Source organism: Camellia sinensis, chromosome 6 (genome assembly GCF_055761805.1).
Source record: "Camellia sinensis isolate YWXY chromosome 6, ASM5576180v1, whole genome shotgun sequence".
NCBI classification, from domain to species: domain Eukaryota; kingdom Viridiplantae; phylum Streptophyta; class Magnoliopsida; order Ericales; family Theaceae; genus Camellia; species Camellia sinensis.
Genome location: NC_138966.1, coordinates 152,258,489 through 152,273,383, shown reverse-complemented (window position 1 = coordinate 152,273,383; position 14,895 = coordinate 152,258,489).

The following is a 14,895-nucleotide window of genomic DNA, read 5'->3' as shown; positions in this document are numbered from 1 at the left end:
CTTATATTAAGCTAAAAGCTGAAATAAGCTGGAAATAAGTCCTACCAAACAGGGCCTTTAACCGGAGATGGCTTCATTAGAAAAGCTGGTTAAAATTTAATTTTTGACTTTTAACTTATTTTAGATCATATTATTTTTTATATTTTTTATTTATAAAAAGATAAAAAAATTAAAAAGTTAACTTTTGATTAATTTTTTAAAATTATTAGTTTTAGATGTACTTTTAACGGCTGAATAATTAAAATTCAATTCATTAATTTTGAACTTTCGAGTTTAAACATGAGGATAGTCATTTTATGTAAATTATGTCAAAAGTTAAATTTATGCTCAATTTAACATGTCAAGACCTAATCAAATAGGACTAAATTGAGTTTTTTAATTTTAAAATAACTCTAAAAACCTTACCTTGGATTTTCGTGGTAAAAAAATAAATAAAAAGCATCTCTTTCTAGAGAGCTTCTAAATGCACTGAATTGTTTTTTTTTTTTTTTAAATCAAAATTATAGGATATAAATTTATTAATAAAATTAAATAATAATTAAAGGAATTATCACTGCTGCACAACTCGAACTTCTGATCTTCCTTTTACCACATCTTAAGATATAGCTTCATTGGATCAAAGTTTAGTAGTAAGGCCAAATTTGAGAAGTTAAAAATAATTCATCTTTTTATTTTTTTTTCATCATATTATCTCTTTATTTTTCTGTATATTTTTTCGTAAAAAAATAAAAAATACACTTATTTAAGTTATTCCAAACAATCCCTAAATATTGTTAAACCTTACATTCGTAGATTTTTTTTTATAAATACTATCGTATCCTTAAGTCAAATTATTAAAATGGACAAAATCCTAAAATTCATTTCTTTTTATGTCCTCTCTACACGAGTTTCAGCCATAACTTCTTTGTTAGCAACTGCCACCACCACCTTTTGACAGTTACTGCTACCCACTCTGCACCTTCAGTTGTCACCCCCTTTAAGTTCTCACTCTCCATTAATCTCCATTTCTTTTTTTATTGTGAAATTTAAATAAAAATTTGAAAAGAAAAATAAAAAAATAGATAAAATGTAAATAAAATATTTTTATAATTTTCACATACTTTTCCCTTTTCTTTTTTTAAATCTCTTCCTAAATATTTCAATCAAACATAGCGTTACTTTCCTCTTGATATCCTTCGCCACCCCCATTTTAGGAGAAAATGAAGGGACCACGGAATAGAAAAGAGAAGAGATGAGGGCCGTTTGTTTTTAAAGGTAGAATGGAAAGATTGATAGTGAGGGATCAAGTAAAATTATGTTTATTTTGATGATAGTTGTTAGTGTAGGAATTATTAAATTATTTTTATATAAAATAAATATAAAATAGTAAAACAAATAAAAAAATACAAAAACATTAAACATTAATGTTTTAAAAAAAAACGCCAACATGTAAATTTTTTTTTTAAAAATACAAATAAAATAACAAATTTTCAGCAAAAAATAAAACAAATAAAATAATGATTTTTATTTAACAAAAAATACAAAAAATTAAACATTAATGTTCAAAATAAATGCCCGACATGTAAAAATAAATAAAAAAAAAAATTCTAGTCCGCCAGACTATTTTTCTAATACCAAGTCCTGGAGGTCCATCTGAATCCCCTTGGGGAGACTTATCCTAATCCGGAACTCACTATCAATCTCTTCTTCATCTCTCAAAATAAACACAATATTAGTGAGTCTCACCTCACTACCAATCTCAATTTCGCCTCTAACCCTCCAAACATACGAGGCCTAGGTGGCTGTTTGGTATGGCAGGGCAATGGAGAGGTGGCTAACGAGGTAAGAAGGGATAGGATGGGTGGTGTGTGAAGTTAGAATTGGTTGAAATATTCAGAGAAAATAAATAAAATTCAATTTAAATAATGAAATATCCAAAGATATAAAATAGTTTGATAATATTTTTGAGATGAATTTACATTTAGGCCTCGTTTAGGAACATACTTTTTTATTAACTTTTTGATTTTTTGGCTAAAATATGATGTAAAAAAAATTAGTGTGTTTAGGATGACTTTTTGACTTTTTACGAAAAGATGTATAAAAAGTAGAGAGAAAAAGAAATTTTTGACTTTTTGATATAAGTTGTTAGTTTTTTTGATTTTTTTAGTAACTTTTTTATTTTTTGACTAAAAAAGTCACTTGACAAACGAGGCCTTAGGCATCGTTTGTAATGATTTTTTTAATTAAATTAGTTATAAAAATATAAAATAGACTAAAAAATTAATTAAAAAAAATGTCATATTTAATTTATAATTATTTTATTTTATTTTTTCATAAAAAAGAAAATTAAATCAAACAAACTTTGAATCTCAAATTAAAATAACTAGAAAATTAATTTAAAAAATTGTATTGAGAACTTAGAACCTCCCTCTTTCTAGCCCCAAATGTAGAGTGGATATTTTTACTAGTTGGAAAGAGTTGTGGCTTCTAACGACTAAAGTGTGGTTGCCATTGCCATGTGCCATGTGTCATGTGTATGGTGATATATTAGTACAATCCTACTTTACTCTATCAACTCTCTATGTCTCTGAGTGATTCTGTGTAAAGCTGTGGGTACTTCCACCTACATGTTGGTAGAAGTTATGGGTCCTTTTCACTACTAACAACACCACCATGTGTACTTGTTATTACAATAATAATGATTCATTCCATTAAAAATACTATCACTAATAGTACTAATGTATTAAAAAAGTAAAAAAAAAAAAAAAAACACAACTCCAAGACCAAAACATCACATCATTAATGACGGGACCCACTGCCACCTAATTAGTGGGAGCACTAATTAGTGCTCCCAAGCATTTTTCGTTATTACAAATCCCAAAATCATTTCTTACCTACCTCCACCTCCTTTTATTTATGGGTAAATTATAAATGACAAATGTTTGAGGCTCCGTTTGAAAAGAAGGTTTGTAAGTTTTTTTTGAATATTTTAGTTATAAAAGATAAAATAGGTTATTTGAGTCACAACCAACAAAATATCACATTCAACCTATAATCATTATGCTCTTCTCTCACAAAAAAAGTTAAAAAATTCAAAAAATTCTTTCCAAACCAAGCTTTTTAACTCAGGCTAAAATAACCAAAAAAAGCAAAAAATCAAAAAAACCAACCTACTTCCCAAACCAACCCTAAAAGAAATTTAATTTTTCTTCTTTTTTTTTTTCATTATAATATTTTTTTTTGCACCGCCAATGTTAGAGCTTTATACTTAGAATTGTCTATAACTGTCGATTACAAATATACTTTCTAAGATTTGATTAAAATATGAATCATTTTTTGTGATTTTAGAAATTACATTCTATCCTTTAATATTTAATTTCATAATAAATCTTCTTTTTATTAATAAATCGTCAAGTCAATTAATAATTTTTAATAATGTTAGAAATATCCTTCAATTAATAATTTAAGTAATTTTATTATTATATAAAAGAGTAATTATAAATTTTATTATTTTCATTAATTTTGTCAAATAAAAAATTATAATAAAAAGATATTTATAATTTTTCGAATCACAATGAACTATCTAATATATTTATAATTTACCATTTATTTATTTTTTAAAGTATGCATTCGTGGGAAATTACATCTCAATCAAACAGACCAAAATATATATATATATATATATATACACAAACAAGAAGGAATGTACTTTTTTTGAGTTGCACTGCAACCTTCATATTATTTTATAATTTTTTTTAATCATCTACTTTCGAGGCTTTTTTTCAAATTAAGGCAAATTAATAACTTATTTTTTAAATTAGACTTAGTTTGGACGGAATTTTTAAATTAGGCTAAAGCGTTATTACAAATCACGCTTTCACTATTTTCAAGCCTCTCATGCAGAAAATTTGTGAAATAGTAAAAGCGTGGTTTGTAACCACGTTTTTAAGTATTTTTTTTTGTTGAGAAAACGTGGTTTGAAATCACGTTTTTGACCAAAGAAACAAGTTTTTAAAATATATTAAAATGTGAGCAAAATAAAACTTAAATGGGATGTAGCCCAAATGGTAGCCCACTTGCTTAGCATGAGAGGGTGCGAGTTAATTTCAACTCTTTTCAAATTAATTTTAACTCTTTTTTTTTTTTTTTTTTTTCTTCCACTTACTCTATACTTTATATATTTATTATGTAATTTTTTATCAAAAAAAAGTAAAACATTTGTTTGGTTAATTAAAAAAATTCTCTATAAAATATAATTTTTTTTCAAAATGTCAACATAATTGTTTAAAAAATATTCAGTGTGTTTAGTTTGAGTTTTTTGGATTTAGTTTTTGTTTTTTTCTTTCACTTCCTCTATACTTTATATATTTGTTATGTAATTTTTTTATGAAAAAAAATTAAAACGTTTGTTTGGTTAACTAAAAAAATTCTCTATAAAATACAATTTTTTCCAAAATGTCAACATAATTGTTTAAAAAGTATTTAGTGTGTTTAGTTTGAGTTTTTTGGATTTAGTTATTTGAAAATTGAGTCTTTTAATTTTCGTAGTTTTTTGTTTTTAGTGAATATTTTTAAAATTTTAAACATGTTTTTTTACTTTTTTAGATGCACCTTAGTTAGATGTATCTAAAAGGTAAAAAATTTGTGAAAAAATATTTTTAAAAATTAATAAATACATAAAAATACAAAAAATATACTGAAAAAATGTATTTTTTTTTTTAAAAAACAAAAACTGTGCTTTTTTAAAAAATACAAAAAATATTTTAAAGTATTTTTTTTTTGTGTTTTTGATATTTAATGAATTTTTAAAAGGCTTTTTTTCACAATTTTTGTACTTTTTAAGTATATTTATGTTAGGTATGTCTAAAAAGTAAAAAAAAAAATTGGTTAAAATGTTTTAAAAAATCAGTAATTATCTTTTGACACAATTATTCGTAAGCAATTTTTAAGCAATTTTTTTTGAGCAATTTTTTTTAATACTTTTTAGACATACCTAACATAAATATACCTAAAAAGTAAAAAAAATTGTGAAAAAAACCTTTTAAAAATTCACTAAATACCAAAAATACAAAAAAAAATATTTTTTTTGTATTTTTAAAAAAAACACATTTTTTGTATTTTTATGTAGAATAAAGCTTGGGAGCTCGAAACCCCTCCCCCCGAATCCCCCGAAATTCAGGAGGGAGAGAGAGAGAGAGAGAGAAGGAGAAGAGAGGGGAAGAGGGCTCGCAGCCGCCGCCCAATTGTCGCCCAGCGTCCTCGCAGCAGCTCATCGCAGCGTCACCCGGCGTCGCCTCGCCCGGTCGTCGTCTCCGGCAGCCCTGCCCGATCGTCGCCTCCTGCAGCCCTTGCCTCTGCCTCGCCTCCGCCTCCTCCTCTCCCTGTAATTAGGCCCCCTCCAGTCCTCCTCCCTCCTCCTCCTCCTCCTCATCCTCCTCCTCCCTTCTCTTCTCCTTCTTCCTTCTTCATCTTCTTCGTTTCTGATTGAACCAGAAAAAAAAAAAAAATGCAAAAACGACATCGTTTCTGGGATTAGGGGGATTCGGGGAGCTCAGATTCGAGCTCCCTAGCACGACTTTTTTATGTATTTATTAATTTCTAAACATATTTTTTCACAATTTTTTTTTAGATATATCTAACTAAGGTGCATCTAAAAAAGTAAAAAAAATGTTTAAATATTTTAAAATATTCACTAAAAACAAAAAAATACGAAAATCAAAAAACTCAGTTTTCAAATAATTAAATCCAAAAAACTCAAATCAAACATAATGAATACTTTTTAAACAATTATGTTGACATTTTGAAAAAAATTGTATTTTATAGAGAATTGTTTTAGTTAACTAAGCAAACGTTTTACTTTTTTTTTGATAAAAAAATTACATAATAAATATATAAAGTATAGAGTAAGTGGAAGAAAAAAAAAAACAAAAAAACTAAAGAGTTGAATTTAATTTGAAAAATAGGAACAATTTGGAGATGTAGGGTGTTGAACTCGTGCCCTCCCAAGCTAAGCTTGTGGACTACCATTTGGGCTACAACCCCTTAAGTTTTATTTTGCTCACATTTTAATATATTTTAAAAGCATCTTTCCTTGGTCAACAGTAAAAACGTGGTTCGGAACCACGTTTTCTCAAAAAAAAAAAAAAAAAACCTTAAAAGCGTGGTTTGTAACCACGCTTTTAGTATTTCACAAATTTTTCGCAGGAGGGGCCTGGAAACAGTGAAAGTGTGGTTTGTAATAGTGCTTTAGCCTAGTTTGGGAATTCCGTCCAAACTAGGCCTAGTTTGGGAAATAATTTGCTAATTTGACTTAATTTGGGAAAAGCCTCTCTACGTTGCATTGTCATTTTTCCTTTATACAATACATGACTCTACTTGTTTGGGGATTTGAATTTTTTAGTTAATACGCTCTCCTATCTCTCAAACCATTGGTAAGTATTTAGGCTTCGTGGGGGAGTGGATTGACTTTTTAATTTTTTGGTTTTTTTAGTTTTTTTGTGAGAGAAAAAATGTAATAATTATGGGTTGGATGTGATGTTTTGTCTTATTAAACTAAAAAACCTATTTTATTTTTTGTGGCTATTTTAGCCATAAAAGCCCCAAATCTCTGTTCCTAAACGAGCCCTTAGGCTGTCCCATCATTCAAGAGAGACCTAACCAAGACACTTTCAAATTTATCATTGAAAAAATTCAAAAAAAGCTCTCTGGCTGGAAATCCAAGACTCTATCGCTAGCAGGCAGAAGCACCCTCATAAAAGCAATCAACTCGACTATTCCAGCGTATGTCATGTAATGCCATTCCTTTCCCAAATCGGTCACTAACCATATCGATAAACTTAATAGGGAGTTTTTGTAGGCCCCTTTCCTAAGTCACTGAAAAATCCATGCTGTCAAATGAAACGAGGTCGCCAAACCTAAAAACCTAGAAGGTTTAGGTATTTGTCAATCCTACCTTTTCAATCAAGTGGCCATGGCTAAACTCAATTGGAGACTTCATGTGGATAAAGAAGCTCTTTGGACCAAAATCCTACGAGCTAAATATTCAGAGGAAACAAAAATCTCGAGTAGAAATTCCTATACTTGGCGCAGCATTAGGAAAGGAAAAGATTTATTCAATGAGGGTTCCTCTAAGTTAGTAAAAAATGGCAGCCACACCTCCTTCTGGTTTGACAATTGGCTGGGAGTGGGTAGTATCCGAATCCACATACAAGGCCCCTCTTAGCCATAGAGATATTGGCCTCAAAGTTAGTGATTGCTAGGTTGATCATCATTGGAATTTTGACTGTCTCTCCACTAACCTCCCCAACCACATTCAGTCCAAAATTGAGAGCACCACCCTCATTTGGCATGCACAAGCTGAAACCAATCTCACTTGGACCTTCTCTAATGGTGGGATTTTCACCAACAAGTTGGCATACCTCATTGCCTAGAAACCTAATCCTTCTTGAGAGGGTAATTTATATGTAAATTGGGCCGAGCTGGGTAAAGGGTCATTTTGTGGGCCACAGTAAGAAGGGCTGAGTAAAAGGGGCCTTGTAATTAGTCCGGTCCAGAGGAGCCTTGCAGATAGCCCGGTCCGAAAAGCTCGGTGGTTAGCTCGGTCACCACGATCAGCGCGGTGACAATTAGCTCGGTCAAACCATCTTGAGCCGAGGTATTTTTGGCTTCTACTCAGGACCTTGCTGTTGAGAAGCTCGGTCCAAGTACGCTATGGTTATCACGGTCTACAGGCGAAGCCAAGGTACTTGTTACACATAAAGCGCCGGGATAAATGTAACATAAGTATTGTTAGCTTGGTTACATTGTCATTGTGCCATGGCAATGATAGTTCGGTCGTTTGGACGTACTACCGAGCTGGGATCATCTCACTTGGTTTAAGGCAGTGAGGGGGGTGTTGAAGGATAAGAATTATCTTTTAGGAGAGTAATTCCGAAGAGGACTCTGTATGGAGAAATAAGAGTCTTACTAGGATTGTGCCACACGGAACGTATAAAAGCTCATAACATCACCTATGGAGAGGTAACACAACTTTAATTCTCGAATACACAGAGTTTTTGTCTATTTGTCTATTTTGCTGACTTAGGCATCGGAGAGGTATCCGGCACACACCCGCCGACTAGCTCACGTTTGTGTTTTTAAGGAGTAAAGTGACGACGTTTGGAGGAGCGCGGACTTGATCAACAGGATTATACGAGAAGATTATTTCTTGCTCGTACAATTGGCACCGTCTGTGGGAATCACAGAAAGAACAAAACCTCTTGATCAAAGTTTTTCTCGCTAGATTAGACGCAATGGCGCACAATGAAGATTTGCCACAGTCTGCCATTGACGGACAAACCCCAGAGGGAGGTGGGAGGCACTAAGGTTTGCCTTCTATCCCTCCCATAGTAGATTTAGAGCTCCAGCGACAGAACTACCAGAGGGATGCAAGAGGGAGGCAGGGTAACAGCCCCCGTCGCTCATCAAGTCCTGATAGGCAGAGACGGAGGATCGACCCTCAAGTTTTGGAGGATCGGGTAAAGGAGCAGGACGAGTTAATCAGGAAGATGGCGGCGTACATGGAATTGATGAAGAGCCAGATAAAAGGGAAATGAGTGGTGACAAGAGAGGGGCGCAAAAGCAATACGCCTCATCGCTACTCAGAAGATCGTGGTAGGCATACCACGCCATCGCAAACAGAGAGTAGGAACCTCAGGCCAGGCGACACTCAATCAAGGACTTCCAGAACTCGTCACTCCAGGTCTGAGAGAACGAGATCATTGAGGTCTTACACTGAGGGAAGCACCTATCGGCCCTTACATATGTACCAGACATCATCCAGGTAAACGGAGTTGCCTAGATCGTCCGACTTACGGCTGTGCTTGAAGAAAGGGCACGACGGAAAGAGGATGCCAGGGTACGCGACCCGTGCAGAGTTTCAGCCCTTCAGCGGTTGGCTCCTCGGACGCATGGAAACGTCGAGGTAGGAATGCCAATACCACACCTTGCCTATGAACCAACAGATAAAGCATTAGCAAGGCTACATAGCTCGCCGTTCGTTCCGGTGATTGAGAACGCACCCTTACCTTCAGGCTTCATCCAGCCTAAATTTACGACTTACGAGGGGAAGACAGACCCTTACATGGACCTAAGCCACTTTCGCCAGGTCATGGCAGTATACCGGCGGAACGAGGCTTTGATGTGGATCCTATTCCCATCCAGCCTTAGCGACCTAGGTTTAACCTGGTTTGAAAGGCTACCAGCAGACAGCATAGCCTCCTGGGTGCAATTAGCGGAGGCGTTCGTGACAAGGTTCAGAACGAACACCAAGACACTAGTAGAGATCGATTAGCTACTCTCCATTGACATGGGCGACAAGAAGACGTTGAGATCCTACAACAATCGTTATTAGGAGACCTTCAACCAGATAGGAGATTGCCCTACGAATCTCGCTATCGCGTAATACAAAAGAGGTCTTCCAGTCGAAAATAGGCTGAGGGACTCAATTACCATGACGCCCCCCTTCACAATGGAAGCCTTAATGGAAAGGGTACACTAGCACATTTGGGTGGAGGAGGATGACGCTCGTGCTAAAACAAAGTCTAGTACAACCGCAATACCAGATAAAAAGACTTCAGCAAAAGTCAACGCGGTAGAACGTCCGAGCAAAAACGGGCGAGGCAGGTGGGACAATGGAGAGGACCAAGATAAAAAGTGGTTAAGAGTCCGCACTGCTATTACCACGGTGTTCAAAAAACCGATCTATCGGATTCTCAATGAGATACGCGACGAACCTTTCGTCAGATGGCTAGCTAAATTAGGAGAGGCACAAAAGGACTATACAAAAGATCCCGGTGCACCTTCCATAAGGAAAAAGGGCACCGCACTGAGAATTGCACGCCGTTGAGACAACATCTGGAAGATTTAGTGGCAGTTGGGTATCTGGACCAGTACATTGAGGGAGGGGCGCAGCCAGCCCCCCAAAACCACGATCACCCAGACGGAACACTGATTGACGCCCCATCTCAAGGCGTGATAAACGTAATACATGGGTTATTCAAACCTGAGCGAGTATGTGAGCTCAGGGGAATGATCAAGAAGGCTGAGAACTTAAGGGAGGTATTAAGTGCGTATCCTACCATTAAAAAAGGGAAAACAGAGGCCATGAATGTCATGTTTTTTTCAGACAAAGACTTGGCAAGGATATATTGCCCTCACAATGATGCACTGGCCGTCACTCTCCGCATCAAGGATTACGACGTCAAGCGAATTTTGATTGACCAAGGGAGCTCATGTGAGATAATGTATTACGAAACCTTCAAACAACTGAAACTGGAGGATAAAGACCTGGCACTTGCCGTATCTCCCTTGATCGGATTCAACTTAATGCCAGAGTGGCCAGTTGGCAAGATTATCCTCCCAGTCAGAGCAGGAAGCATGACGAAACAAGTGGAATTCTGGGTATTGAAAGTCTCTTCCACTTACAACATAATCTCGGGAAGGACATGGCTGCATGCCATGCGATCAGTAGCGTCAACCTACCATCAAGTAATGTGGTTCCCCAACGAAGCCGGGGTAATTGAAGAGGTCTTTGGAGACCAAATTATGTCCAAGCAGTGCTTCGTCATAGTAAATGGCAGCTGAACCGCCAAAGGGCATGTTCAGATAGTAGAAGAACCTGAGAGCAATGAATTGTTTGCGGATGTTGGCAAAGCCGCTGAACAGAAGGCAGTGGAAGACTTGGTACAGGTAAGGATAGATGAAAAGGACCCGAAAAAGTTCTTTTTGCTTGGCTCATCTATGTCTAGCACCGAGAGAATAGAGATAATGGAATTCCTGACCTCTAACATTGAAGTGTTTGCCTGGACGCCATTTGACATGCTTGGCATTGACCCAAACTTCATTTGTCACCAATTGAATGTCCACCCAACTGCAAGACCAATCATACAACGCACTCGCAGATCAGCACTCCACCACGCCGAGATAGTGGCGGAAGAAGTGAGAAACCTTCTAGAGGCAGGAGCTATCAGAGAGGTGCACTATCCCAAGTGGATATCCAACACAGTAGTGGTTCCAAAGAAGAATGGAAAATGGCGTATCTGTGTGGACTATAAAACAGTCAACAAGGCATGCCCAAAAGACAGTTTTCCCCTGCCACAGATAGACCAACTGGTAAATCTAACGGTAGGACACAATCGACTTAGCTTTCTTGATGCGTACAGAGGTTACCATCAGATCGTTATGTATGAACCAGACCAGGAGGTCATATCCTTTATAACGCCAAGATGACTGTATTGCTACAAAGTCATGCCCTTTGGCCTAAAAAACACAGGGGCAACATTCCAGCGGATGATCACCAAGATGCTTAAGCCATTGTTAGGCAGAACAATGGAGGCTTACATAGATGACATGGTGGTTAATAGCAAGGATGAAAAGGACCATCTCAGGGACCTAGGTGAAATGTTTCAGATCATGAAGAAGAACAAGTTGCGCCTTAATGCTTCCAAGTGTGCGTTTGGCGTAGGATCAGACAAGTTCCTAGGCTTCCTGGTGACCAACCGTGGTATAGAGGCAGACCCTTCTCAGATCAAAGCAATTCAGGATCTAGAGAGGCCCAACTCAGTAAAAAAGTACAGCGTCTCACCGGTATGACAGCCGTGCTAAACCGGTTCATAAGTCGGTCGCCAGACAGATGTCGACCATTTTTTCAAGCATTAAAGGCCAAGTTTAAGTGTGATGAAGAATGCGACCGCGCCTTAGAAAGTTTGAAGGAATACATGTCTTCTCCACCGCTGCTAGTGACCCCAATACCTGGAGAAGAACTATTTTTGTACCTGGCAGTCTCACAACACACAATTAGTGCAGTGTTGGTCTGAGTGGAAGGAATCCAACATCTGCCCATCTTTTATGTCAGCAAAACATTGTTGGGCGCAGAAACCAGATACTTACCATTAGAAAAACTGGCCTTAGCCTTGATGATGGTCTCAAGAAAATTGTCACACTACTTTCACGCCCACACTGTAATCGTCCTCACAGCTTTTCCATTAAAAGCTTTGTTTGAGAGGGCGAACTTTTTTGGGCGAATTTTGAAGTGGGCAGTAGAGTTGGGACAATTTGACATCACGTTTCAACCCAGAACCACGATAGGGATGGAAAGCGGCGTCGGAATAGCGCAACCCCTAATACAGGATACCCAGCCATATCCCAGGATAGACCAGAGTGAACAAAGGGGGGGAGAAACAAACCATGCTACACCCAGTAAAGACTCATCAACAAATAAAGACTTGGTACAATCAGATAGTGAGAGGCAAACAGTAAATGTGGACTTCGAAGAAAACACCAGCAACACTCTGGACCCCAAGGCATCATCTGACCCCTCTATTTGCTGGAAGCTGTTCGTTGGAGAGATGTGGAAACTCTTCGTGGATGGAGCATCCAATAGGCATGGTGCAGAACTTGGCATAGTCCTCATCTCACCAGATGGCCTAGTAGTGGAACAGGCAGTCAACCTTGGCTTCCTCGTATCAAACAACGAAGCGAAGTATGAAGCACTTTTAGCAGGACTAAAATCAGCATTCTACATAAAGGCCACCGAGCTAATGGTTTACAGTGACTCACAGCCGGTGGTAAACCAAATTTCAGGCTACTACGAAGCAAAGGATGAAAGGATGGCTAAGTACCGAGAGTTAGTCAGAAAAGAGATCATGAAGTTCGAAATAGTGCGGATAAAGCAGATTGGCAGAGAAGAAAACAGCAGAGCAGACGAACTAGCAGGTTTTGCTTCGATGACAGATACATCCATCCCACATCCACTACTGATCGACTTCCTACCCAGACCAAGCATTGAAGAACCTGAAGTAGAAAAAGTATGTTGCGCCGAACTAGGCCCTTCATGGATGGATCCCATCATATTGTTCCTAAAAGACAGCATCTTACCCGAAGAGAATAAGGAGGCCAACAAGATAAGAGCAAAGTCACAACAATTTTGGTTCTCCTCATCAAGGACCTTACCTGAAGTGTGCCCATCCTAGCAAGGTCGAAGCATTCCTGTTTGAGATTCCTGAAGGCGTATATGGAAGCCACCAAGGGGGGAGATCGTTGGCTTATAGAGCAATTTCGCAAGGATATTGGTGGCCTTACATGCAAGCAGATTCAGAGAAGTATGTCAAGAAGTGCGAGAAACGTCAGAAGTTCGCACACCAAATACATTAGCTAGCCAGAGAGCTTCTACCCTTAACTAGCCCATGGCCCTTCGCAATGTGGGGCTTGGACATAGTAGGACCACTTCCGACAGCACCCGACAACAGAAAGTTCTTCCTCGCAGCAACAAACTACTTCACAAAGTGGGTGGAAGTAGAAGCACTAGCATCAATAAAGAAGAAAGATGTGAAGAAGTTCGTTTGGCAAAATATCATCACTCGGTTCGGCATACCCAAGGCGCTAATATCAGATAACGGCACTCAGTTCGACGGTAAAATTTTTAGAGGCTTTTGTGAGGAGTACAAGATAGAATTCTACAACGCTACACCGGCATACCTCCAAGCAAATGGCCAGGCGAAAGCATTAAACAAGGTCGTCTTAGATGGATTGAAGAAAAGGTTAGAGAAAGCAAAAGGCAAGTGGATTGAGGAACTTCCTCATGTTTTATGGGCCTACCGTACCACACATCGGCGATCAATCGGAGAAACACCATTCTGTTTAGCCTACGGCATGGAGGCAGTAATCCCACTGGAAATTGGTTTTCCCACCATCAGAAGCGAAAATTTCAATCCAGACTTAAATGGGGAAGCCATAGCATTGGAGCTCGATCTTGCGGAAGAAAGAAGAGAAAGAGCACTGGTTCACATTGCCTCATACCAACAAGAGTTGTCCAGAAAGTATAACAAGATAGTACATCCAAGGCAATTCAAGGTTGGAGATTGGGTACTACGCAAAGTAATAGGAAACACCCTAGTACCCGGAGATGGCAAGTTAGGGCCTAATTGGAAAGGACCTTACAAAGTGGTTGGGTTAGCAGGAAAAGGGGCATACTACTTGGAAGACGAGGACAGCAAAGCCATTCCCAGGCCATGGAACACTGCCAATCTCAAACTATTTTATTTTTAGCTTTCTCTTTAGACATACTTGTCATTTTTCTTTTTCTCAATAAAACAAGTAGTTTTCTTTTCAGTATAATTGTTTTATTCTGTAAAAGTTGTTTTAGTAAGCTAGGGGTAACAAAAGCAGAGTTGGCCGGAATAACCAACTTTGCACTCTCTTCAACTAGGATTAGGATCTGGGCTGAAGAGGTTGGCTGGAAAAACCAACAAACACTTCTCCTAAGCCTAGGATAAGGATCCAGGCTGTAGGACGTTTGGCCGGAAAAACCAAACACTTTACTCTAGGTTGGCAGGAATAACCAACTTAGAGGTTGGCTGGAAAAACAAACACCCCTCCTAAGCCCAGGATAAGGATCCAAGCTGCAGGACGTTTGGCAGGAATAACCAAACACTTTACTCTAGGTTGGCAGGAATAACCAACTTAGAGGTTGGCTGGAAAAACCAACACCCCTACTAAACCAAGGATAAGGATCCAAGCTGCAGGACGTTTGGCAGGAATAACTAAACACTTTACTTTAGGTTAGTAGGAATAACCAACTCAGAGGTTGGCTAGAAAAACCAACATTTCTCCTAAGCCCAGGATAAGGATCTAGGCTGCAGGACGTTTGGTCGGAATAACCAAACACTTTACTCTAGGTTGGCAGGAAAAACCAACTTTGAGCTCTCTTCAGCTAAGATTAGGATCTAGGTTGAAGAGGTTGGCTGGAAAAACCAACACTTATTGTTCTTCAGCCGAGATAAGGATCTAGGCTGCAGAGGTTGGCTGGAAAAACCAACACTTGTTGTTCCTCAACCGAGATAAGAATCTAGGCTGAAGAGGTTTCTTCAGCCGAGATAA